The sequence below is a fragment of the Rattus norvegicus genome, chromosome 3 (genome assembly GCF_036323735.1).
Source record: "Rattus norvegicus strain BN/NHsdMcwi chromosome 3, GRCr8, whole genome shotgun sequence".
In the NCBI taxonomy this organism is placed as follows: domain Eukaryota; kingdom Metazoa; phylum Chordata; class Mammalia; order Rodentia; family Muridae; genus Rattus; species Rattus norvegicus.
The window spans coordinates 129,075,720-129,101,399 of NC_086021.1; the positions used below are offsets into that span (position 1 = coordinate 129,075,720).

General features: G+C 43.0%; 1 protein-coding gene across 15 annotated transcripts in view; it reads right to left on the reverse strand.

Moving 5' to 3' along the window:
* The window catches only part of Frmd5 (FERM domain containing 5), a 271,323-nt gene that overhangs the window by 129,908 nt on the left and 115,735 nt on the right, over positions 1-25,680 (reverse strand). The window contains exon 1 of one of the 15 annotated variants that reach the window (XM_063284977.1): positions 10,685-10,802. The exons of 13 other annotated variants lie outside the window; for them this stretch is intronic. The gene's annotated coding sequence lies outside the window, so the exon portion shown is untranslated. Of the gene's footprint in view, positions 1-8,342; positions 10,646-10,684; positions 10,803-25,680 lie in introns of those variants that run through there. One more of the 15 variants, XM_063284979.1, reaches the window with a different exon arrangement.

The window sequence follows — 25,680 nt, forward strand, 5'->3', positions numbered from 1 at the left end:
AAAAAAAATATAAATATCTAATCAGGAGGATTTTAACATCGCAGTCACGACAGAAAGCAGTGAGTGGTATGGAGCCACTAGGGGTGATGTTTGGACCAATAAACTAATGGTGGCATTTAGTGGCAACTAGACCTTTATCTGCCCTAGGATAACTCAGTGCTGATGCTGTTGACCTGCAGACATTATAGGTGGCTGGGTTAGTAAACAGAAGATCACAGGAAACAGGATAGAGACGACAGACTTGAGAAAGACGGTGTCCATTAACGGCACAGTGCTTGCCTCCCAGGCATAAATAAGGTCCTGGGTTTAATTACCAGCACCGCACCACGAAAATGAAACAAAACATCAGCTACACAGGGTGGAGGCAGAGACATCTGTTGACTGAGTGATTGTACCACCATTCACAAAATATCCCAGCACTATGCTGGTCCACCTCTGACTATTTAAAATAGCCAGATGCTTGGAGAGTCTAACTCAGGAGGTCTGGGAGAGGGGCCTGAGCAATGTTCATTTTTGAAAAGCTGGACATATAATTTAAATGTGGAACCAGAACATGCCAAGGAGCCCTGAAGAACACAGTAAGGACTGAGTGAACTAGTGAAGGAACACAGTAAGGACTGAGTGAATTAGTGAAGGAACACAATAAGGACTGCGTGAATTAGTGAAGGAACACAGTAAGGACTGAGTGAATTAGTGAAGGAACACAGTAAGGACTGAGTGAATTAGTGAAGGAACACAGTAAGGACTGCGTGAATTAGTGAAGGAACACAGTAAGGACTGCGTGAATTAGTGAAGGAACACAGTAAGGACTGAGTGAACTAGTGAAGGAACACAGTAAGGACTGAGTGAACTAGTGAAGGAACACAGTAAGGACTGAGTGAACTAGTGAAGGAACACAGTAAGGACTGAGTGAACTAGTGAAGGAACACAGTAAGGACTGAGTGAACTAGTGAAGGAACACAGTAAGGACTGAGTGAACTAGTGAAGGAACACAGTAAGGACTGAGTGAACTAGTGAAGGAACACAGTAAGGACTGAGTGAACTAGTGAAGGAACACAGTAAGGACTGAGTGAACTAGTGAAGGAACACAGTAAGGACTGAGTGAATTAGTGAAGGAACACAGTAAGGACTGAGTGAACTAGTGAAGGAACACAGTAAGGACTGAGTGAATTAGTGAAGGAACACAGTAAGGACTGAGTGAACTAGTGAAGGAACACAGTAAGGACTGAGTGAACTAGTGAAGGAACACAGTAAGGACTGAGTGAACTAGTGAAGGAACACAGTAAGGACTGAGTGAACTAGTGAAGGAACACAGTAAGGACTGAGTGAACTAGTGAAGGAACACAGTAAGGACTGAGTGAATTAGTGAAGGAACACAGTAAGGTCTGAGTGAATTAGTGAAGGAACACAGTAAGGACTGAGTGAATTAGTGAAGGAACACAGTAAGGACTGAGTGAACTAGTGAAGGAACACAGTAAGGACTGAGTGAACTAGTGAAGGAACACAGTAAGGACTGAGTGAATTAGTGAAGGAACACAGTAAGGACTGAGTGAACTAATGAAGGAACACAGTAAGGACTGAGTGAATTAGTGAAGGAACACAGTAAGGACTGAGTGAATTAGTGAAGGAACACAGTAAGGACTGAGTGAATTAGTGAAGGAACACAGTAAGGACTGGGTGAGGAAACAGTCCCTCTGCATGACAGGGTCTTCAGATCCACGGACCGGAGGGGTGGGGTGGAAGTGAGCACATTCTATGTTCTAAGTCTTCTTACTTAAATGTTACACCAGAGTCAACTCCACCAAGCAAAGCTCACTGACATCTGGTGCTGCTCACAAAGAGAAGGTGGCAGAGAGAACGAAGGATCTGCATGCTCTGAGCATCCAAGGGAGACCACAGTTTCTTGTCCCACTGTTGAGGGAGACAGAGAGAGGGGCTGCCTGGGAGGTACTGAACAAGGGTGTGAGGCAGGTGGGAGAGGACAACGGCTTCGAACCAAAGAGAAGAAATCTATTCTCTGTTAAGGCAGGAAGAGGTCCACGGGGACACGATTCCTTAATGAGACTGGGATGAAATCGAAGAAAGGAAAAGCCCTGAAGCAGTGAAGGCAAGTGAGGGCCAGGCCCCCAAACTGAGCAGTGTGATCTCAGCCTACAAAGCCAACAGCCCTGGTGAGGAGAGCCCTGATGTCTGCCTGCTTGGATGGATGGACTGGCACTTACCCACCTGCCTTGGATGGCAAAAGCAGTTACCAAGTCACATAAATAAGGTCACTTTGAGCTTGAAAAGTGAAGAAAGAAATTGAGAAAGATCTCAGAAGATGGAAAGATGGCCCATGCTCATGGATTGGCAGGATTAATATAGTAAAGATGGCTGGCCATTTTGCCAAAAGCAATCTACAGATTCAATGCAATCCCCATCAAAACTCAATTCTTCATAGAGTTAGAAAGAGCAATTTGCAAACTCATTTGGAATAACAAAAAACCCAGGATAGTGAAAATTATTCTCAACAATCAAAGAACTGGGGGTATCATGACTCCCAACCTCAGGCAGTATTACAGAGCAACCGTGATAAAAACTGCATGGTATTGATATAGAGACAGACAGATAGACCAGTGGAATAGAATTGAAGACCCAGAAATGAATCCACACACCTATGGTCACTTGCTCTTTGACAAAGGAGTTAAAACCATCCAGTGGAAAAAAGACAGCATTTTTCAACAAATGGTGCTGGTTCAACTGGAGGTCAGCCTGTAGAAGAATGCAGAGCGATCCATTCTTATCACCCTGTACAAAGCTCAATTTAAGTGGATCAAAGTCCTCCACCTAAAACTAGATACACTCAAACTAATAGAAGAGAAAGTGGGCAAGAGACTTGAACACATAGGCACAGGGGAAAATTTCCTGAACAGAACATCAATGGTATATGTTCTAAGATCAAGAATCCACAAAGGGGATCTCATAAAATTGCAAAGTTTCTGTAAGGCAAAGGACATTCGGCAACCAACAGATTGTGAAAAGATCTTTACCAATCCTATATCCAATAGATGACAAATATCCAACATATACAAAGAACTCAAGAGGCTAGACTCCAGATAATCAAATAATCCTATTAAAAAATCGAGTACAGACCTAAACAAAGAATTCTCAACTGAGGAATACCGAATGGCCGAGAAGCACCTAAAGAAAAGTTCAACATCCTTAGTCATCAGGGAAATGCAAATCAAAACAGCTTGGGATTCCACCTCACACCAGTCAGAATGGCTAAGATAAAAAACTCAGGTGACAACAGATACTGGGAAGGATGTGGAAAAAAGAGGAACACTCCTCTATTGTTGGTGGGATTGTAAAGTGGTACAACCACTCTGGAAATCAGTCTGGAGGTTCCTCAGAAAAACTGGACATAGTACTACCTAAGGACCCCAGCTATGTCAATCACTTCTGGGCATATATCCAAAAGATGCTCCAACATATAACAAAGACACATGCTCCACTATGTTCATAGCAGTATTATTTATAATAGCCAGAAACTGGAAAGAACCCAGATGCCCTTCAACAGAGGAATGGATACAGAAAATGTGGTACATCTACACAATGGAGTACTATTCAGCTACTAAAAACAATGACCATGAAATTCTTAGGCAAATGGGTGGAATTAGAAAATATCATCCTGAGTGAGGTAACCCAATCACAAAAGATCACACATGGTATGCGCTCACTGATAAGTGGATATTAGACCAAAAATCAGAATACTTAAGATACAATTCACAGACCACATGAAGCTCAAGAAGTGGAAGAGTGAAGAGTGGATGCTTCTGTCCTTTTTAGAAAGGAGAACAAAATACTCACAGGAAGAAATCAGAGACAAAGTGTGGAGCAGAGACTGAGGGTCATCCAGAGACATCCACCTGGGGATCCATCCCATATACAGGCACCAAACCCAGACAATATTGCTGATGCCAAAAGTGCATGCTGACAGGAGCCTGATATAACTGTCTCCCGAGAGGCTCTGCCAGAGCCCAAGAAACACAGAGTCTGATGCTCTCAACCAACCATTGGACTGAAAATGGGACTCCCAATGGAGGAGTTAGAAAAAGGACTGAAGGAGCTGAAGAGTTTTTCAACCCCATAGGAAGAACAACAATATCAACCAACCAGACCCCCCCAGAGCTCCTGGAGACTAAACCGCCAACCAAAGGTGGGGAAAATATCTCAGAGGATGTACACATATGTAGCAGAGTATGGCCTCATCAGGCATAAATGAGAGGAGAGGCCCTTGACCCTGTGAAGGCTCAATGTCCCTGTGTAGGGGAATGCCAGGGATGGGAGATGGGAGAGAGTGGGGGGTGGGGTGGGGTGGGAACATTGTCATAGAGGCAGGGAGAGGAGGAAATGGATAGGGGGATTCCAGAGGGGAAATGGGGAAAGAGGATAACGTTTGAAATGTAAGTAAACAAAATATCCAATAAAAAAAAGGAAATATGTAAGAATAGATGGTTCTTGTTGTGATCTTCTTCCACAGTTTAAAAAAAAAAGCCAATATCTATAGATATTATAGCTATTATATATTATCTATGAAAAAATACCAATAAAATCAGTAAAGTCTGTCCAATTTGGGGGACTGATTATAATAAAATATCATAATGTGGGTGGGTTATTTTCGATAGGAAACTTATGCCTTGTAGTTCTGGCGGCTAGGAAGTGATAAGACTTAGCAGAGACAGCTTGGGGCAGACATTGACACAAAGCTCCGATTGCTTTATAAGACGCATCTCATCGTGACACCACGTGGTGGTACAGGAGAAATGATCTCCTCGGGCCTTACAAGCTATTAACCCAAGCATGATGGTTCTACTCTCAATACCTGATCATTCCCCGAAGAACCCATCGCCTAATGCCGTCGTCCGTCACAGAGGGAGCTAAGCTCCGATATAAGACGTAAGGGGCCATTACATGCCTTCCGCAGCGGTGTTTCATGCAGCCCAGTAATTGGAGCCAATTTCCATGCTACCACCTGAATGTTCAAAGACGTTGGAAGCAGTAGGGGGGTGGACATTTTTCTCTCTCTCAAATCATCACTCTAACCCAGCTCTACGGAATGGATAAGCAGATGTGAATCTTTATTGATCAGCTTTCTTGGAAGATATGTTAGACAGAGATTAGAGTATAAAGCCTTTTCAAACTGATATCTGTATCTGTGCCTACCTATGTATCACCTATCTATCTACCAATCTAGCACCTATCTATCTATCTATTTATCTACCATCCTTTTCTTGATATGGCAGGAAGTTCTTTGCTTAATATATCCATACAATCATCATTTCGGACATTCAGTTGAGAGTTCTGGTATCCTATGATTTACACTCGCTTTGTAAGATTTTTGTACCTTAGAAAATTATACCAGTTAACCATTCTAAAATTTCAAGAAGTTTTAGGCCTGAGTAAAATTCAAAACAAAGAGTTGGGGGGTGGGGGTGGGGAAACAGTAGAAATTAGAGCTACCACAATCGGATTCTTACGAGTTCAAATTATGTGCTCTGGCACTCACCGGATGACTTTGGACAACCTCTTTAAATTCATTATGTCTAGCCGTTTCTATAAAAAGGGTAAGCAGGCCTTTTTCCATTAAGACATGAAAATTAAATATAATTGCTTATGTCTGAAACCTTGAAAATTGCCTGAAGTTTATCAAGTATCCAACAGACCATGATTTTTAGTCACTCTTAGCTGTCTGATCTAGAGTATAAATTTTCCCATGAAGTGCTTATACTGGAGAGCACAGTAGGTCCCGGCCACAGCACATCTAATACGGACTGTCGGAAAGACTCCAGGCGTGCGCCTGCTCACCTGAGGCTCTAAAACTCAGGCAGGCTCCAGAGCTGACGCTCTTCTTGTTGACAGTAGTCTCCCTGAGTGAAAGAGATCTCAGCTTTGACGATCAAGAGTCAATGAAAAAATATGCTCTCCTGGTGGGTATCTAATTGAATCTTGTCTGCTTGCAAAATACAATGATATGATTTATCATGAAATGACCTGAAAGGTGACTGATCGCAGAGGGATGACCACTGTTTATTCAGACTTCTGTTTGCAGAAGGTAATTAATCCCTCTCAGTGCTCCAGTTAGTTCCTTCTCAGTATCTGCTACTTGCATATAGGATTGATTTCCATAACCAAATAATGACCGCATTTTTGCCGAAGATCCGCTGGGCCTATACTCACTGGATAGACTTGTAAATAGAGTCATGTTACTTCATTGGCCACTGGTACCCATGCCTCTCTCTATATCAGTTAGTTTTACAGTAAGAGGTTTAGGAGAGAAAGCTCTGTTGTTTGAGGTTAATGGTGTACGTGTCCGTCTATCTATTCCAGGAAAGCATTTCTCTCCTTGTGTTGCCTGAAGCAGGGAGATGTGAGGCTTGCCTACATCTTAGACCCAATCTGTGCTGAGTCCCAGGCCACACTAGCTAACCTCAGATTTAGCATTTTCTCCAGGTTTGGATGGTCTGAAACTTAGGAAAGAGGACTGAAATATCCTTTCTCAAATACTGTTGAGTCCTCTGTCTGGCTGTATCCACTCAGCTCAATTTAGCAATGGCCACTGGCTTTATTAGGAATCCATTTTCTTCTCTTCCCAGGCCAGACGACTGTATCTTCTCTTTGCATATTTTTTCCTCTGTAAAAAATATTTACTCATGTATCTGTTTGTTTGTTTAGGTTTCTTTTCTCCCTAAGCTGACTTCATGAAACACAGGTGCCATTTGCTCCTCGAAGAGTCTGTTCTCATTGGTCTGACTACGACTCTTGTTAGAATCTCCTCACTTTTGACCATTTCTGTATCTTTAAGGACCTGGTCCTACACCTAGAATTTCTTGTTTCACTTTTATTTTCTTTGTTTGGAGACAATGTCTTGGTACATGGCTCAGGGTGGCCTTGGACTCACTAAGGAGCCCATTCTAGCTATAAACTTGCTGAAATTCTCCCGCCTCGGCTTCCTGAGTGCCAAGGTTACAGAATGTCTGTTGCGGTACACGCAACCAGTTGCGGAGGTCAGGTCAAGCCCCAACGATCCTGAACACGCTGTCACAGCTGACTCTTCCTGAAATTTTAGAGGATGTTGTCACCCACCACCAGAAGATATTCTGCCCAGCAATGTGATTTTAGAGTTTTTGTTGTCTCACAAGACCACATTGACAAAATGTTGCTGTGACTTAACCATTAAGGAATCAAACAGCTCTTGGAGGAAGTCGGAGACTTACATACTTCTGGTGCTCTGAATTCAAGTGTTGAACGGGTCTCATATTTAGAGCATAGATGTAAAGATTTTGCACATTCCTGGCTGGCTGTGAGCCTTCCACACAGTACACTAGTTGGCTCGCTTCTTTGGCTTCTACTAGACGGTCCTTTGCCAAATTCTTCTGGAATTTGTTTAAAGGCATCAAATGCGTTTTGCACCCCAAAAGAGTATTTGATTTTCTTGTCCAAGGAATGTGTGTTGATTACAGTATGACTACCAGTGTTGTGGGGTGCTACAGATGTAGTGGAGTTTAGTGGCAGCTCTGAATTTGAAACTGAGGTGCGATACGTAGGTGCTTATCTTGCTAGAGTGTGGTACCTATTGCTTTTCTATGTACCTACTGCCAACTGAACAGTTTGGATCCTGGGTTTTTTTTTCCAATGTACAATGTCTTATCTTTTCTAATTTCACATCATGAGCAGCCCTGTGGCTATTCTAAGGCAATTGCAGATGAGGAGGTCAGCCAAGAACGTTTTCGTTCGTTAGCTGAGAGGTTTGTTTTTGTCTGTCCTACAGCTGACTAAGTAGAATGACTCAGGACTGTTGCATGTATGTACCTGTCAGGTCTCCCTGACTGCTGCCTCCGCCCCATTAAAGGCCCCCACTTGGATGAGCTAAGTGAGGAATGCATGATGACTGAGTAAGAGTCCTCTGGCCAGAGGAACTTCATCACATGTCACAAAGATAAAAGGGACAACTCCTCGCACAGCATCGCCCTGGACACACAGTCAGGGGCACTCATTAGCAGAGATGGACCGCCAGCAGAAATGCCTTCCTTGAGTTCTGCAGCTCATTCCAGATGTAACCACCCCTAAGCGGATGTCATAGGAAAAGGGGTCATTCCTCATGGCTAAGGCTGAATTCCTATAACGTTCTGATTTCCTTTCCTTTTGCTTCTTTCACAGAGAAATTCCATCAATCACTCAACTCTCTCCTCCATCACTCACACCCCTGACCAGCATCTTCCTATCTTAAGGGGGGAAAAAAAGTCAGAAGCAAAAACTGTTTCTCATATCCCCGATCTCCCATAATTCCCCTCTGCCCTCACCTTTTTGGAGACAGTGGAGAACAGTGGTTGGAGAATGGGCCCTCACAGCTAGCTGCAGTGTCTGGCCTCAAGTTATACACCAGACGGCTGTGTGACAATGCTACTTAACCAATAAAAAGGGGATGATGACCTCATCCGAGCACAGCTAAGAGCCTAGTGTTAGGTCATGTGTGTCAAGGACCCAGAACAAACAACTCCAGGTTTTAAATATCCCAGCGCCCAGCTGGACAGAGTTCTCTATAAATGGTGTATCATCTGCAGGCCTTTAGCCCTCATCCTGTGTGTCTGGCTCTGTGCATGGGCTTCCGAGTTGACAGAAGCTGTTGGAACCGTCCTTGTCCTCATCCTGACTCTGGCATTCACTCTTCTGTTTCCATTGGCCCTTCTCCCCAAATGTGTCAATGGAAGGTTCTGTGGCAAGCCCACTAGTGGCATTCTAGGTAAAACCAATCAATTTATTTATTTCAATGCTTTTTTGTTTTAAACAGGGGACAGGAGTGTTTAGCAGTGCTACAGTTTGATTTGGACTATCCCCCAAAGTCCTATGTGTTAGAGACTCAGTTCCAAGGTTGGGGAGGCAGTAGAACTTCAAAAAGGTAGGGCTTTGGGGTTGAGTGTTAGGTCCCTGGAAATGTGAACTTAGAAACTGAGATCCAGCCTCTCGCTCTTCCTCTGTTGTTCTTGGTCATGAGATGAACACTTTGCCGCCCACCCCCACCCCACATGCTCTCCACCAGATGTGCTGCCTAGCAACAGGCCCAGTTCATCACGGAACGGGATCCTTAAAAGAAGGCAAAAGAGCCTTTCCCTTTCTAAGTCACCAGCACCTGGCATGTGTTACATTGATGGGCAGCTGACGCACACAGGCAGTGGCGTCCATGACGTCTCATAGCTGCCCTCTTTCTCTTTTCGAAGCTTCCGTCCCTTAGACTTTCCTGATTCGCACACTCCATATTCATTATGCTTATCCCCCACTTCTCCGAACATTCTGTCTCAGGCTCCTCTGAGGACTACACTTCCTCTGAGGGCCTTCTAAATATATCTGCAACACAAAACTAAACTCAGACATGGGGAGAAAAAGAAAATTCCTTTGTGTTGATTAGAATTAATCTGATTCTCTCTTCCTAAGCTCATACCTACTGTGTAGCAAGGAAACAAAATAGCTAAATGTTTGGTCTAGTGTAAAGTGGGGGCTTAGTAATTTACAAACACCTAGTGGAAGGGGTCAGCTGCTCCTGAATACGAAGGAAAGGGGTCAAGGAATGTACCTGCTCCCTCCCAAGGAGACTGCAATTGGCTCGACCGAACACTCCAAAGTTCTTTTGTTCATCCCAGCTGTTTAGCCTTAGGGTTTGGGATCTGGCATTAATGACAGGGACTCAATTCTTTGCCATGCCACCTTTCTAACAAGGTAGAAATGGCTAGTTAAGGTATATATACATGTCCCCTCCAGTTAACTTATATCCCTGACTATCCTTAAATGATTCCAATCATACCATATCCTTCAGGTCAACCTGGATCCACAGCCATCTACTCATTTTAAAGTGACAGCAAGAGGAGAAAGTGGGACACAAAGTTTGTGCCTGTGCACACGAACATTACACACACCTTACTAAACGCTACCGTAGTAGCAATGGCAATAGTGACATCTTTTTGTTTTTGAAACAGGACCTTATGTAGCCCAGGCTGACTTCAGTTTTTCTAAGTAGCAAAGGATGACCCCAAACTTGTGCTTGTCCTATCTCCACCACTCCAGTACTAGGATTACAGACATGGAGCTAATGCCTGGCTTATGGTGTGCTGGTGAGCAAGTCCAGGGCTCCATGCTTACTTCTTAAAGTACGCTGGCACCTGAGCTGTAACCCCAGTCCTGATCTCCACTCTTCTCAAACAAGTCACGTGGGAGTGAAAGGAAAGTTCAGTGTGGAGAGTAACAATCAGGAGGACATCCAGAGTAGAAGGGATCGGCAGACTGGAAGGGAGATTGTAAAATTTGTCACCCACTCAAAATAGATACGTATGACATCGTTCTATACTGAGAGAACAGCCGGCTTTAGCATCAGGTCAAAGTGGGATCTCACTAATGGGAAATACAGTTCTTGCTTCAGCTCAAGGCCGGGGTTTGAACAAGTCTGTTGTCATTTGTCATCCTGTCACAGAGAGGTCAATGAGTTACTGCATTTCTTCTTATCTACAACAGCATAGACTCCGCTGGCATCATTAGAGAGTACTGAAGTGTCACACTACCCTGTATTCACAGATCAGCCTGTAGTCACCTCCTTAATTATTTCAGAAACACCTAACAGCTAGCATGAAGCCTGGCGGAGGAAGGAAGCACTCACAGCCCATGAATGAATGATCGCGTTCTCCTTTCACTGAGGACGATAAGGCGGCTCATTCTTCCATTCCCAAATATTCCACAAAGAAAAAGATGTTGGCATCTTCAATTGTACTCTGAATAGAGAACAAGTAGGAAAGAAGTCATAGGAAAAAAGGGGGGAGCAGTAAGCAGCTGCAGCTATGTAAACACAGGACATTAGGGATAGAAGCAGCTAAATCACACATTCTGCAAAACGGCAACCGTGAAGACAAACGCCAGCAAGGGCATCGAAACTTCCTGGCTAACTGCGCATTTCCCCTTAATTCTTCTATCATAGTTCAGCATCTAATTAACAATGCTAATCAAGGCATGTCTAGTACGTGGTCCACAGACAAAAACACTTATGTAAGAGGTTATTTTGAATTCAAACGTCCAGTTTCCCTTCAGAGAAGCAGCCTTCCTGGTGTTCAATGGCATACTCTCACACACGCTGTTGGCCCCCGCATTGAGATACAGTGGTGGTGTAATTTTCTAAGAATAGCAATGGTCACTACAAGTTCTTAGCAGTTCCCAACCTTTTTAGACTTTTAATCTTTGGAAATTCTTGGAAACAACACAATATGCAAATTTAATACATCTGGAAGGTATATTAAGGTTAGCCAAGTACAATTTTCATTAATTTTAAAATACCAAGAACTAGGGCATCCACGTACCCTATGAAAAGAGTATCCTATAGTTTTCCACACCAATATCAGATGGGATATCTTAGAACACATTTATTCATATTTTATTATTGATATCTGGCCCTCCTGCACCATTGTTAGCCACTAGACAACCCCAGCACAAGACAAACATACACAAAAGCCATGGTTACCAGATCCAGATTCGCATAAGCTTTACTCTGACCTGATAAATGCTTTACATTAGTGTCTGCTAGCCGGCTTTTCATTATTAGAATAAGTGACTGAGATAACCAACCTACAAAAAGAAGCTCATTTTAGCTCAGCCCTTCAGCAGCTCTGGGCCATGCTCAATTGGCCTGTGGGTTTGGGGCTCACTGAGTGGTGGTACAGGATGGGGGAGCACCAGGCAAAACAGAATATGTGGACAACAATGAGAAAGAGAACCAGAAGGACACCACGCTCCATAATCCCACGTGGCATGCCCCAGTGACCTAAAGACCTCCTCCAAGGCCTGGTCTCTTAACCTTTCCACTACCTTCCCAAAATGCCTAAGTGGGACTAGGGGTGGGGTGTCAGTCTAGATCTAAACTATAACAATAAGATTCATTTAAAGTTATGTGTTAGAGACGGGATTTTTTTTCCTAGCATAAAGACAGATACATTGTATCACACATCTATTACAATTCTTTTTAAAAGCAAAACAAAAACAAATAGCTTTATTGAGCTGGGTGTGGTGGCACAGGCTTTAATCGCACTAGCAGGGAGGGAGGGCAGACTGGGCTACACAGCAAGTCCTAGGCCAGTCAGAGCTACATGGTGAGACCCCGTTTCAAAACAAAACCCAAATAGCTTTACTGCCATATAGTATATGGTATAGAGTGTATAGTATGCATTTAAATAGACACCTCAGAGGCCTCTGTTATATGCCCAGGGCTATTCAGCTATCCTCACAATCTAATCTTGCGATATTTTCTCCCCTGTAAGAAGGAAGTCCATCGCTAATGACAGCTGGTTCCACTTCCTCCGAGCCTCGCTTCCCACCCTCACCAGCTCTTTGCAGTTACTTAATCTTTTTTTTTTGTGCCTACAGATTTTCCTACTCTTAATATTTCATACGAGTGGAACAATACAACAAAGTGATAAAAAATGTCTCTTTCACATCCCTTAACATCTTCAAGCTTCAGAATACTATAGTATATATCAATACTTTATTGCCAAGTACAATTCTATAATATGGATTTACAATACTGTTTACCCACCACTTTCATTTATTATATTCAGTTATCATCGGTGCATAAGCAATTGGAGCTGGGTCTACATTGAGGTTATAAGGAACAGTGCTACTGTGAACTCGACTTTACCTGCAGAGCCCAAGGATTCTTATACATTCTGGATACAAGTCCCTTATCAGTTACATGAGTTGTGACTATTTTCTCCCACTATTTGGGCTTTTCGTTGGCTTTCTTGATGATATAATTTGCAATAGCTTGTGACTTTTATCTCACATTTAACATCTAGCTTTTAATGTATCTTATGCTTAGGAAACTCCTTCTAAGGTGGACTGAGTTATGACTAATGCTGAGGATATGGTTTAAATATGGTTTCTACTGCCCAAGGATTCAAGTGTTTAAAAACTTGGTCTTTGGGTGGCACTGTTGGTAGGTACTGGAAACTAAGAAGTTGGGCCTAGCCAGAGGCTCTCAGGTCTTCACAGATGTTACACATATTATATGTGTGTGCTATGCTATGTTCCCCTCCACAGTCTTCACCAGAAATCAAACTGAGGCAATGCAATCTTGGAATCTGAACTTCCCAAATTATAAACTAAATAAATCTCAAATCTCCTTTTCTTTAGAAGTCATCTAATTATGAAAAGATAACTCATACACTCATAGATTAAAAACTTGGGCTATTTTAAAAACAAATTACAAGATTGTAACTGTGAGGAAAACATCTAAAATGACTGACACATGCTACCAGCCATCTCTCAATTATCCGTGGAAATGAGAGCGAGAACTCATACTACAGAAATCCATAGGAAAAATGGTCCTCTCTATTTATCTATTTTAAATTTATTTTGAAAAATTATGTGTACTTGTGTGCCTCTGCTTGGACGTGCACATGAGTACAGGCACCTATCAAGGCCAGAAGACAGCATCAGATCCCTTTGAGCTGGAGTTACTGGCACTTGTGAGCCACTCAACATGGTTGCTGGGAACTAGACTCCAGTCCTCTGCAAAAGCATCTCACTGGACCCAAATGCATCCCATCTCTACCCCCCCCCCCCAACAGGGTTTCTCTGTGTAGCCCTGGATGTCCTGGAACTCACTTTATAGACCAGGCTGGCCTTGAACTCAGAGATCCGCTCACCTCTGCCTCCTAAGTGCAGGGATTAAAGGCAGGTGCCGCCATTTCGGGGCTGTTGTTTTGTTAAATGTTTTTAAACACAGTTTTAACCTACCCAACTAGACCCTTGGAAGCAGCACATGTAAATGATTTTAGTTCTCCCTGGCCTGTAGCACGACTTGGTGGAGATTTCCATAAGTCTAGAGGCAGCTTTTTTAAAAACAAAGAAAAAAAATGCAAGAAGCCCCAGCAATCACCAAGCTGGTCAGCAGGCTCTAAAATAGTGTAAGTAACGGGCTGGCTCTGTCTCCCACTGTACACCTCAGGAAAGCCAGGGGAAATGCCTTTCTATTTACACATAATATAGCTTTTGATTGCAACAGTGGAAAGTGGCATGACAAAATTAATTTTTTCCAACTGAGGAGCCAAGTAAGAAAAGAAAAAATAGATGTTAGTTTATACAACCTTATTATAACAAGATTGAAAAAGTCCTTCCTTCCTCCCATCCCCATGCTGGAAGATCCTTGAGTTATTCAACATGGGTTAATACCCACTATGTGCCAGAGATCAATCATTACTAGACTATGGATTTAATTTAAAGCCTGGTCAATCAATTAGAATTTGAATACCCTAGTTAAAACTCTGAAATCCAAAACACGTCCATATTTTCAGCTGTTTGAGAGCTCTCTAGTCTATGCAAATATTCCAAAGACCCTCAGAAAATGTTTGCATGTATACGTGTGTGTAGGTGTGTTTATAAGTATGTTTGCACACTTATGGGTGCACATGTGTACATGGGTATGAAAGAAACTTAAACTAGAACACTTCTAGTAGTAAGCATTCAGAAAAGGGACATTTGACTTTGTACTTCCCAGGATGCCTTGCTAGAGTCATCCAGTAAGGAGTACTCTCTTCCATTGCTCATGGGTATTGGTCAGACCTTAATCAACATATTTTGACCTTCATATAATTTGCTTGCTCTTGGGCATGCTTTCCTGGAGCAGTATAAACTGATGATGCTAGAAAGCTTGTACAAGCGTGGTGGCAAGGAAGACAGAAGCAGATGAACCCAGAGCTACATAGGAAGCAAAATCGAGATGACTGTCCTACGGGGAAAGAGTAAGCTTCAGGCTTATAAAAACCTTGTCTCAAAAAAAGGAGAACTCCTGAGAAATGTCACCCGAGGTTATCCCCTGGCGTCCATATGCAAACACATGCCCAAGCACTCCACCCCTAAAACTCTAGAGCTTGGGGTGGAACACAAATTTGATACAGTTACTGGCTTTAAAGAAAGTAACAGAAGCCACAATCACAAATAAGACAGTTTAGTAAAACAAACAAACGAACAAACATGAAGTGGAAAGGAAGGGAGACTCTGTTAAGGCATGCTGTTTGAACCACAGTCAGGACAAAGTGTGTCATGTATGCAAAAGTAAATGGCAAATTGTGGACATCAAATCCGTGGATTGTAAATGTAACCTGTATCTGTCTGATGTAACTGTTGTCTTGGAGGCTTACTTCTGAACAAGCTCTTTCTAGTTCTTTCTGAACTCTGGCTGGCTGGTTCAACTCAGCTGCTCTGGTTCAAACTCCTCTCCCAGCTGACTGATTGAATCTGGCTCCTCTCATCTTCTTACTGGATTGCTCTGCTTGGCCTCAAACTCTGGCAGTCTGTTCTAATCTCCTGGCTCCTTCTCATTCTCTGGCTCCAACTGCCTCTGCTGACCTGCACTGAACTCATGAACGAACTCAACCCCACTGCACTGCACTCACCGCACTGACTCCCAACTGGCTCACCCTCCGGCTGCCTGAACAGAACTGACTGACTTCGCTTTCCTGTGCTGCTCTCACCAGAGCTGGTCGCATCTTAACTCTGACTCATTCTTTCAAATCTGACTCTGATTCATCACTTTGCCCCTGAATTAGATGTCTTCCTTCTACAAACTAACTTTACCTTAAAGGGGTATACGACAGGCACATCAGGTATTCCAGCCTGAGGGAATAAAGGTGTGTTGTGTGTCTGCATTCCAACTGGATCACACAGACCTAGGTCTTTGGATGTGATCCCTTGCCAGAGAAGCCATGCTGCTGAATTAAAATCCCTCTACAGTGGGTTATTACTACTAAATGTGTATCTTATTAAAATGCCTATGAAATGTGCTCATGATTGCTCATATGCTCACATTCAACTATTTAACATGACGGTCTAGACATGATTGTATACTGCTCACGAAACACAAAAAGTCTTGGCATTACACAAGGACTAACAGCTGCTGATGAGATGAAACACACACTGCCTGGCTGCTGCTCTATTCCTCCAATTGTTGGTGGGAAATGAGGCGCCCATCTTCCATTCTGTTTCCTTCCCTCCCCCACACTCTCCAAGCCATATGGAACAAGTCTTACCACCCAAAAAAAAAAAATCCAAAGCAATAAGTTTAGGGGGAAAAAAACCCTGCCAGATTTTACAGAATCTTCTAATGCATAGCAACTAATAAATGACAAAGTAACACCCTGATCACAGAAATGACGTCTGAATGAATGATAAGACACAGTGCTAACAGTTATTCTGTGGATCATGACCATTAACTAGATGCTATCATCAAAGGTTTTCCTCCGAAGATCCAAGTTAGCATCTCCACATGTGTCTCTAGAGGAGATCTGCCAGATGTGCCCATTCCTTCCCTTGTTTTTAATTTGTTAACCACTGTGCCATTGTTGAGACCAGCAAGAAACATCACAGAGGGAGTGAAAAAGTCTTGCCTATCAATGGATTACAAATTGCCTATATTCTGAAATTGTCTAGATTCTCTCCCATTACTTTCAAGTATGGATGAAGTCCTTCAGGGGTTGGAATCATCCTTTCTGGTCTCTCCATGTGGGAAGCATGGAGATGCAACTCAGAACCACGAGTTAACGCTCCAAGATGTCTGCTCATTGGTAATGGGAGAAGTGTGCCAAGCAAGTAAGCTTCCTCTCCCCCAGCCCATCCCCTCCTCCTCTGGAGATATTACACATGGCCGAGCTGTGCACCTGCTCACCAAGCCAGTGTGGTATCCCACTCTCTGCTTCTTAGGGCTTCTTATTTCTCCTCTGCTCTCCTTCACTTTCCTGTTCTGGAATTTTCTCTCCCATAAAAGTGAACTTGGTCCCTCTCTCGGTCTTGAGGGAACTCGGGCAATTTTATCAACCAGGGACAAAAAGTAAAAACCCTTGGGTTAGGGATTGAGAGTCTCATCTTGCTATAATGGGCTCTGCTATTAACTAGCTATTTGATCTTGAGCAACTAACATTCTACGATTATTAATTGTAGAATTGCAAATCTTAACCAAGCAATTAACATTCTGTAAAAGGGACAGGAATTAGAGGGAGACAGACAGACTACATGACTACTTTAGGAATGAAATACCCCAAGCCTCAAGTAACCCAATATAAGTCAGTCATTGCGAACATCCTGAAACTGTTAAATCCTAATTTATTTGACCTCATTTCGAATCAGCATTATGCGCTATAACTACAACCATATCTTGGGCAAAATTCCCTTTGTCCTGAAACAGGACCCTATCCGTTCTTATCGGCAGCCAATGCGATTTGATATGTGACCACATCTTTGCCAACTTAATCAAATATTACAAATTTAATAAAAACTAGTCTAAGGAGTGACTTGAAAGCTGTAAGAAAAATCTATTCTGAGAGGATGCTATAAAAACCAGAGTATTTAAAGATTGCTAGTGTAGAGTGAAGGAAGCCATTTCCGAAATCATATGGAATGATTCCATTTACAGGAAACATTCATTATCTGTAGAGAAAGAAAGCAGATTGGTAGCTGCCTTGACTGGGAACTGGGGAGTGCGTACCAACAGGGCTTCTCTTGGCAGAGAGGAGATAGTCTAAAATTACATTGTGGCAATGGCTGCCCAGCTCTGTGAGCTCAAGAAGAGCCATGAATTATGTGTTTTAATGGTAAACAGCATATCTGAATTATGTCTTTAAAAAGCTGTTTTTAGTTGGTGGAGTTCAAAGCCAGCCTCGTGTACAGAGTGAATTCCAGGACAGCCAGGGCTACATAGTGAGACCCAGTCTAGAAAAAAGAAAAAGTTAAAAAAAAATAAAAAATAAAAATAAAAGGAAAGCTTAAAAAATTGAAGTGTATATGTCTATGTATGTGTATGTATGTGTGTATATATGTATATGTATGTGTATGTGTGTATATATGTATATGTATGTATGTATATGTGTATATATGTATATGTATGTGTATGTGTGTATATATGTATATGTATGTATGTATATGTGTATATATGTATATGTATGAAAGCAAAAGCAGACTATTTGTGGGGAGGGAAGAGTTCTGTTGCAGGAGAACAAGAGAGGTTAATGGGGGATAAACATGAGCAAGGCACACGTATGAATGATGTACACGTATGAACACTGTCCTAAAAATATCCATTGTTTTACACCTTAGCTTTCAAATGTAGGGAAAATCATTTAAAAAATACTGGGGCCGTTTCATTGCAAGGCGTGAGCTGAACCAGAGAAACAAGCATTTTCCCCCAAGCAGCTTATTGCAGGAAGGATCGCTGATAAGTTACACGATTTTTAAAGACTCTGAAGAGAGACCTATATAGTATCTCACCGAGTTTCTGCTTGACACCAATTCTCCCAGGCAACAGTAGCTAGACTTTTGGGGGTCAGACTGCAGGGGGAAATTTAAGAATTTATGCCCCGGCCAGAGTCTGATGCGAGCGGCTTTAAAGAGACAAATCTGGTAAGGCTCTCAAGTGAACAGCAGCCACCAGGTACAGAAGGGACCCGGGAGAAAGCAGGTCATTTTATTTAACTGAATTATTTCAGAAGCAACCATACAAGGCGCTGTCTCAAGGGCTCTACAGAAAGGAGACTGTGAAGATGGTACCTGGCTTCCCACTCCCCCTACAACATCAACAGCTATTCTAGTAAAGGAAATCGAGAGTGCATGACTACCACAGCGGTGGATAAACAGATGCATCTGATTAATTATCAGACTGAAGATGTTTTCATAGAAGGACTCAGATTTTCTTTGGGTCTCAAATATCTGGGGTTATCAATTGAATACACCGCTGTATCCTGGAAGACCAATCAAATGACTGTAACCCTCTATTATTAGGATATTATCCTTCCTTTATTTGAAATAAGAGACTGTGTTAGCATGGGTGACACAATTCAGGAGAGATTAAGGTGAAGCCCGTGTAGCACTTAAATGCCCACACATATCCCTGGCTCCAAATCCAGAAGCAAGTTCTCTTTGAGACTACAGTTCAGAGCCAGCCCCTGAGCACTGGTCTCCAAGAATATCCAATGACACTGAAGAACTGCAGGTTGCCCAGATGCTGCTCAGAGGAAAGCTGTCCACTGTGTCATAGTCACGGTCTCTATGCATGTGATAAACACCATGATCAAAAGCAAACTGAGAGAAGAGGGTTTATTTCTGCTTATAGTTCCATATCACAGCCTGACGTTGAGAGAAGCCGGGGCAGGAACCTGGAGGCAGGAGGAGGCATTAGCATCCAGAAGCCACGGAGGGTGCTGCTATCTGGCTTGCTCTTTGTACCCTGCTTAGCTTGCTTTCTTATATAACCCAGGACCACCTTCCCAGGGCTGGTGCTATTCACACTGAATTCTCTCTGTGCTTATAGGCCCCTCACATCAGCTATCAATCATCAGTCGTGAAAATGCCTACAGATATGCACAGACCAATTTTATGGAGGAATTTTTCAGTTGAGAGCTGTCGCTTTTCTCAAATGACTCTAGCTATGTCAATCTGACAAAACCAAAACAAACAAAAACCCAACAACAAACCAGCTAGCACAATCGACCCCTTGTCAATCTGACAAACACCTTTCCCTTCTTGTTAATCCCCCAAGACTCATGTTAATATTAATACCACAATATAAAACATAACTAACTTTAAAAGACCCAGAGCCATGAAAAGTTCAGACTCTTTAAATCACCCAGTCTCTTTATTCAGTCTCTCTAAAATATCAAAAACTCTCTCTAAACTTCCAGTCTCTTAACTGTGTTCCTATAACACCAAGACTAAGTTAAATATGTTCTTATTCAAGAGGAGATAACCAGAGAACAATCACAATCAAATCAAAGCAAACCGAAGTCCAGTAGTGTACAGGGCTCAGTGTCAGACCTCAAGACTTTACTTACCATCTCTGGGCTTCTCCAAAGGGGTCTGTTTCTCAGGCTCTGCCATTGTTAGTACCCTACAGCTTGCCTTCTAGGTACAGACTAGCTACCTTCTACGCCTGCCGCTGTCCTTGGTGGTCATCCCATGGTACCCTCACCTCCAAAATGCTGGGGTCTCTGCTGCAACTGGACTACACTTTCACCAGCAGCTTCTCCTGGGCTCTCTTCGAGAACTCTAACCCGACCCCCAACTTCTCTCCATGATTCCTTTAATCCTGGGCCTTCTAGGGCTACTGACACTGTGGCTCAGTGGCACCTCCTGACTGGCTACAACCCTATCACACAGTATTGCGCCTCAGCTGTTCTTCAGGACTTTCCAAATTAGCACCAGCTGGTGACTTAACACATTACCAAGTTCAGCTGCTACCATGAGATGCAGCCTTGGACCTCTATGGACCACAGCTTCTGAGTGTTGACCCTGAGGAAAAAGTCCCAGGTTTATGATCCTCAATAATACTGGTCTCTTTTAAATCAAGGCAATTCTCAGTCCAAGTAACCAGTAACAATCGTCTCAGTAAAGCGAAGGTGTCTCGGTGATGCTGCTCTCTTGGCTCCAGCTAACCACACATGACGTAATTCAAAATGTCGACCAGCTTCTGTAGACTCTAGGACCTAGAATCTTCAAGGGGCTCTCAAACTTCCCTCTGAAAGTTCATAAGCCAGGCCTCTATTTTCTGCACTGCTCTCAACATTCTTGTCTTCCCAGCTCCTACACAACAGACCACTGAGCTCCCAATAGTCCACAGATTTTTCTAGCCCAAAGTTCCAATGTCCATTCACTGATCTCACAAAAGAACATGGTCAGTCAGGTCTGTCAATTTCTGTCTTGGTTAGAGTTTCTAGTGGTTGCATAGAACATGACCAAAAGCAAGCTAGGGAGGAAAACATTTATTTAAACCCACAGTTCCACATCACCATCCATCACTGAGGGGAGTCAGAACAGGATTTTGAGCAGGGCAGGAACCTTGAGGCAGGAGCTGATGCAGAGGTCATGGAGGAGTTGCCTACTGGCTGCTTCCCAGGGCTTGCTCAGCCTGTTCTCTTATACAATCAAGGACAGCCTGCACGGGCTAGCACTACCTATGGTGAATCGGGGCCTCCCACATCAATCACCAGTCAAGAAAATGCCCCATAGACTTGCCTGTAGGCAGTCTTAGGGAGACTTTTCTGGTTTCAATTGAGATTCTCTCTCCTAAATGACTCTAGTCTGTGTCAAGGTGGCAAGACTAGCCAGCACACACTGGCTTGGTGACAGTGTCTATAAGCACCCGGAAGAAGGGAAGGACATGAAAGTAAATAGAGTGAGCTGTCTGTCTGTCAGGCAGTAAGAGAGACTGGTACAGATGCAGATTGGAAACTATGACAAGGTAGGCAAGCCAGGTACAGAAGAAAGCCAGTTACAAAATAGGAAGAAAAGAAACTTGCTCCACAGTTTAACAAGTAGTAATTAGCTTATATACAGCTCTTCAAAGCAGGGGGAGCAGGAGAGGAGGGAGAGGGGGAGAGGGGGAGAGCCAGTGCACGCAGGAATGCCTAAGGACACTAGATGGGCACTCAGAAGCCTGCTAACTAAGCAATACAAAAGCCCAGGGGAGAAGGAGCTGTGACAGTGAGGGACTCTATAGTGACAAACTAAATCAGTCAGCTTCCTGCCCCGCACCATATCTGCTTACAACACAGAACACTGATGTTCCTACATACGACCTTGGATTAAGAAAAGATCAAACTAGGGGCTGGGGATTTAGCTCAGTGGTAGAGCGCTTACCTAGGAAGCGCAAGGCCCTGGGTTCGGTCCCCAGCTCCGAAAAAAAAGAACCAAAAAAAAAAAAAAAAAAGAAAAGATCAAACTAGGATAAATGTTTTCTGTTTTTAAATACCTTTAAAACTTTAAGTCGAAACACACGGGGTATAAACTATCAAATCCATAACTGTACCCCCATTTACGTGAAAAATTCAAACCACGATATCACAGCTACGTTTTATTTGACCAGAAAGATTTGTTTCCTGGTGAACTAGATGATTAGAAATTTCATCCCAGGAGGGGACAAGAGGATGACAGGAAGGTAGAGACAGCGATTCAGTGAGGTCAACCCAAGGAGAACAAAACCAGAAGTCATTCAGCTGCATGGAAGAATGGAGAAAAGGGGGAGCAGGGGAGGAGGGGAGGGAGGAGGGCAGAGGAGGGAGATCATCCTTAGCAAACTAACTTCTCCAATCTGAATCTGAGGAGACTTTGATAAAGAGCCTGAGCTGAGACAGAAACTGAAATAGAAAGAGTTCTTCACACTCTGAAAATAAAGCATCACAACAGAGCCAGGGACCCTGTGAGGGCCCATGACTTTGACAGCCATGGGCTTTCACAAGATTTTGAGTTCCTCTTATGGAATGAGCCTAAAATACAAGAAAGCAGTTGGCTATTCCCACCCCCAACAGTAGACAGACCCGTCTTGCCTGGCAGGCTACCCTTGACCCCTTAACAATGAACAGGCACAGCTTGCCTAGGAGGTTGGTATTGTAGTTCACAGGGTTCAAGCTGGGTAAGATTGTGATGACTTTTCTGCCCAAGAAGTGTTCACAGCATCTTCTGTCACCACAAAAGCTGCTCAGGGACTGGGAGCTCACAGCTCAGCTGCAGCTTTATTTCTCTACACATTGCAAGCAAACTGTACTGTCTTCTGCAGTAGGGTATTAGCATCTAGTTCTGGGAGAAACCAAAATGAGAGAGCTTATGTTGTTTTTATTTGGGAGAGGGAGCTTTGCTTATTACTGCTGTACCGCTGAATGGATATGATGTCAAACTGACCTCTGAATATTTATATCAGTTTATAGTGACTTGGTTGGAGAAGCTTCCATTTCAAGTGAGTGATGGCTAGTGACAAGACTCAATGACTGGTCAAAGTCCTGGAAAAAGGTGACCATTGAGTGTTCAGCCCTGAGTCGGACAACTGTGAAATGCTGTCTCCTGGTTATGACATGGTTGTTGCCCTGTCGTCTCACAGCAGAGCTTAGCTACACAAATGCGGGCTAATCAGCAATCCACCGATGGGGGAAGGCCTCATAAGACAACTCTCAGGAGCTTCTGGTACAGGGTTATAGGGGACATATTCCATATTAGCTACTGGTACAATGTCCAGTTCAAGTATATAACCCCCCAACCCCATGCTCCTCCAGGCAACCCCCAATTAAATGTATTGGGTCACAAACAAAACGTAGGAGGTAGACTTGGGGAAAAAAGAGATTTGGTAGGAGAGGAAAAGGGACAGGATAACGTGTGTGTGTGTGTGTGTGTGTGTGTGTGTGTGTGTGTGTGTGTTGTGTGCACATGCACGTGTGCATGAGATTATGAAAAAATACATTTTAAAAACATATTTGCTCAGGAAGGAACTACTATGCTTATGGGTACCTAAGAGAAAGTACTTTCCCACCTTTGACCACTATGTCTCTTACTAGACACCAGCAGCTGCTTTTGATAAGCTCAGAAGAGTCCAATGGTAGGATCCTACATTTCTCAGCTCTTGACAAAGACACACAAACCAGAAAATCTTTGTCCTTTCCACTCTGAACTTTTTGTGATTGACACGTGTGACTCTATTGTCTGCTCTTCTCCTAGTATTCACAGGTACTTGATATCAGTCACTACACTCCCTACCCTCATAGCCAAGTCCTGGGGCAGATTTGTGTGACAAGTTTTGAGTCACTTGGACAAAACTGTGATTTTGGTACAGGCTTCTACACATCATAATGCCCACAGGTCCTCCCATAGGCCCAGTCTTTAAAACGCTGTAGGCTGGCCCCAGGCTTCACCAAAATAAAAAGCAGTGAAGGTGTAACGTTTGTCACTATTGGTCTGACTCTTTATCCAGAATACTATCATTTACATCTGTACTCAGAATTATTTAGTGCTTCTTATAGGTCGTAAGTATATGGTTACCTCGGCCTATTTTATCAATATAGTTATACCTGCCAATGGAGAATCCACAATGTTTGATGCCTGAACTGGATCATTTACTTTTCCAAAAGTACTTTTATCTGCTATATTAGAATAAGCTGAGAGAGATGTTAAAGGCTCTTTGCTTTATATTTTCAGCCTTTGCCAAGGTCTTATCTAATGGTAAGACATATTTATATCTTGGAAGGACTCCCCCACCCCACTTCTGATACAAATAATTAAATCCTCCACTTCAAAGGCAGTGTGCAAATCACTCACTGATGATGACATGTATAGAAACACAAGTGTCTAGGGACAGACTAAGAGAGGCATGGCTGCCGGGATGCCAAGTTGTGGGGTCTTTGGGAAGTATGGGAGGTCGGGTTAGGCATATACATAGCAAATAGTATGTGTAGTCCTATTATAAAACACCCAGCTATGAGTCACTGTGCTACTGCTGCTGTGAATTTGTTGTTGATTTTACTGGTGCAGATAAAAATTATTTTCATCTATAAATGCATTTTCATTTTTCAAGAAACCCCTTGGGTACCAATCAACATGTTTAACATGCACATGGCTTACAGAAAATTCCAAATTTTCTTCTTCCAGGAGGTTAACTAGAAACATGTAGACCACACAAAATACTTGCTCACAATTTTCATATACCATAGGGGACATTAAAACTAGAAGATACATTGTTTCTGAAGAAGGAGAGGATACACTCTAAAAGGTTTTAGCTTTGGGTATAGAAGAGACTCAAGCAAATGGGAAAGTGGCTGGTGGGTGACAGGAAGCCTGCTACTGTTAAAGGAAGAAACAAGTTAAAGGGATTAATGACCATTATAGGATTGGACCAGAGCCAAAGATATCAGAACTTTATCACCGTAGTAACTCAAAGTATTTTTAAGACTTAAATTTCAGATATCAAACTGTAAAACAATTAAGAATGCACAGGAAGCAAAATGTCTGTAAGTTCAGTACACAGGACTACATCGAACTGCAAACTTCAAAGCGCAGAACGGGAGCTCCAACGTGCAAGACTCACGTCTCAGAATGGATTAAAGTCCAAAGCAGGCAAGCAACTCAAACAAGTCAACAGCAAGACACGACTGCTTTTAAGATGCACAGGGGACCTGGCCTCAAGAGATGTTTACTGAGGAACGTAAGACCAGTTAAGAGATAGATGGAAAGACGTGAAACACCATCGGAGAATGTAAATGAACTCGCATCAAGCTCTTATTTCACAGCGCTGCAGTGGCTAGTATGAAAAGGGAAGACGTTTGAAAAAGATACACGACCCCGCCAATCATCTTCTGCTTCCTGAGTGAGCTCTGCTTGTTCCTGTCTCTCACAGCAGCTGCCTGTCCATCATTTAGCTGATCAAAACTTACCGGCGTATATTCATATACTTCAATGATGCCAAGAGCGGTCTACGGTAAAGCCCCCAAAGGAATAAAAGCCAATTTTAGTCCGGAAATAAATACCTGGAAATTATACAATGTTGTTGAGAGAATACGTTTTACTTTTGAAGCTGGAAGGTTGGCTGGGGGCTAGCTCAGTGGTAGAGCACTTGCCCAGTTTCTTTCCTCAGCACCTCAGAAATACATGGAAATAAAAACTGAACTTGTTAAAAGTGAAAAGATGATAAATTATATCATCAGTGTAGGGTCAGCTCCTCCATCAGACAAGGGTTTCTTTGTAGTTCTTGCTGCTATTTAAGGAGGGGGAGGGGAAGGAAGGAGGCAGCAAACCAGCATGGAACGTTTGTAATGAAACTCACTATTGTGACAATAAATGTTACTAAAGCGCAGAGAAAGTCTTCAGATA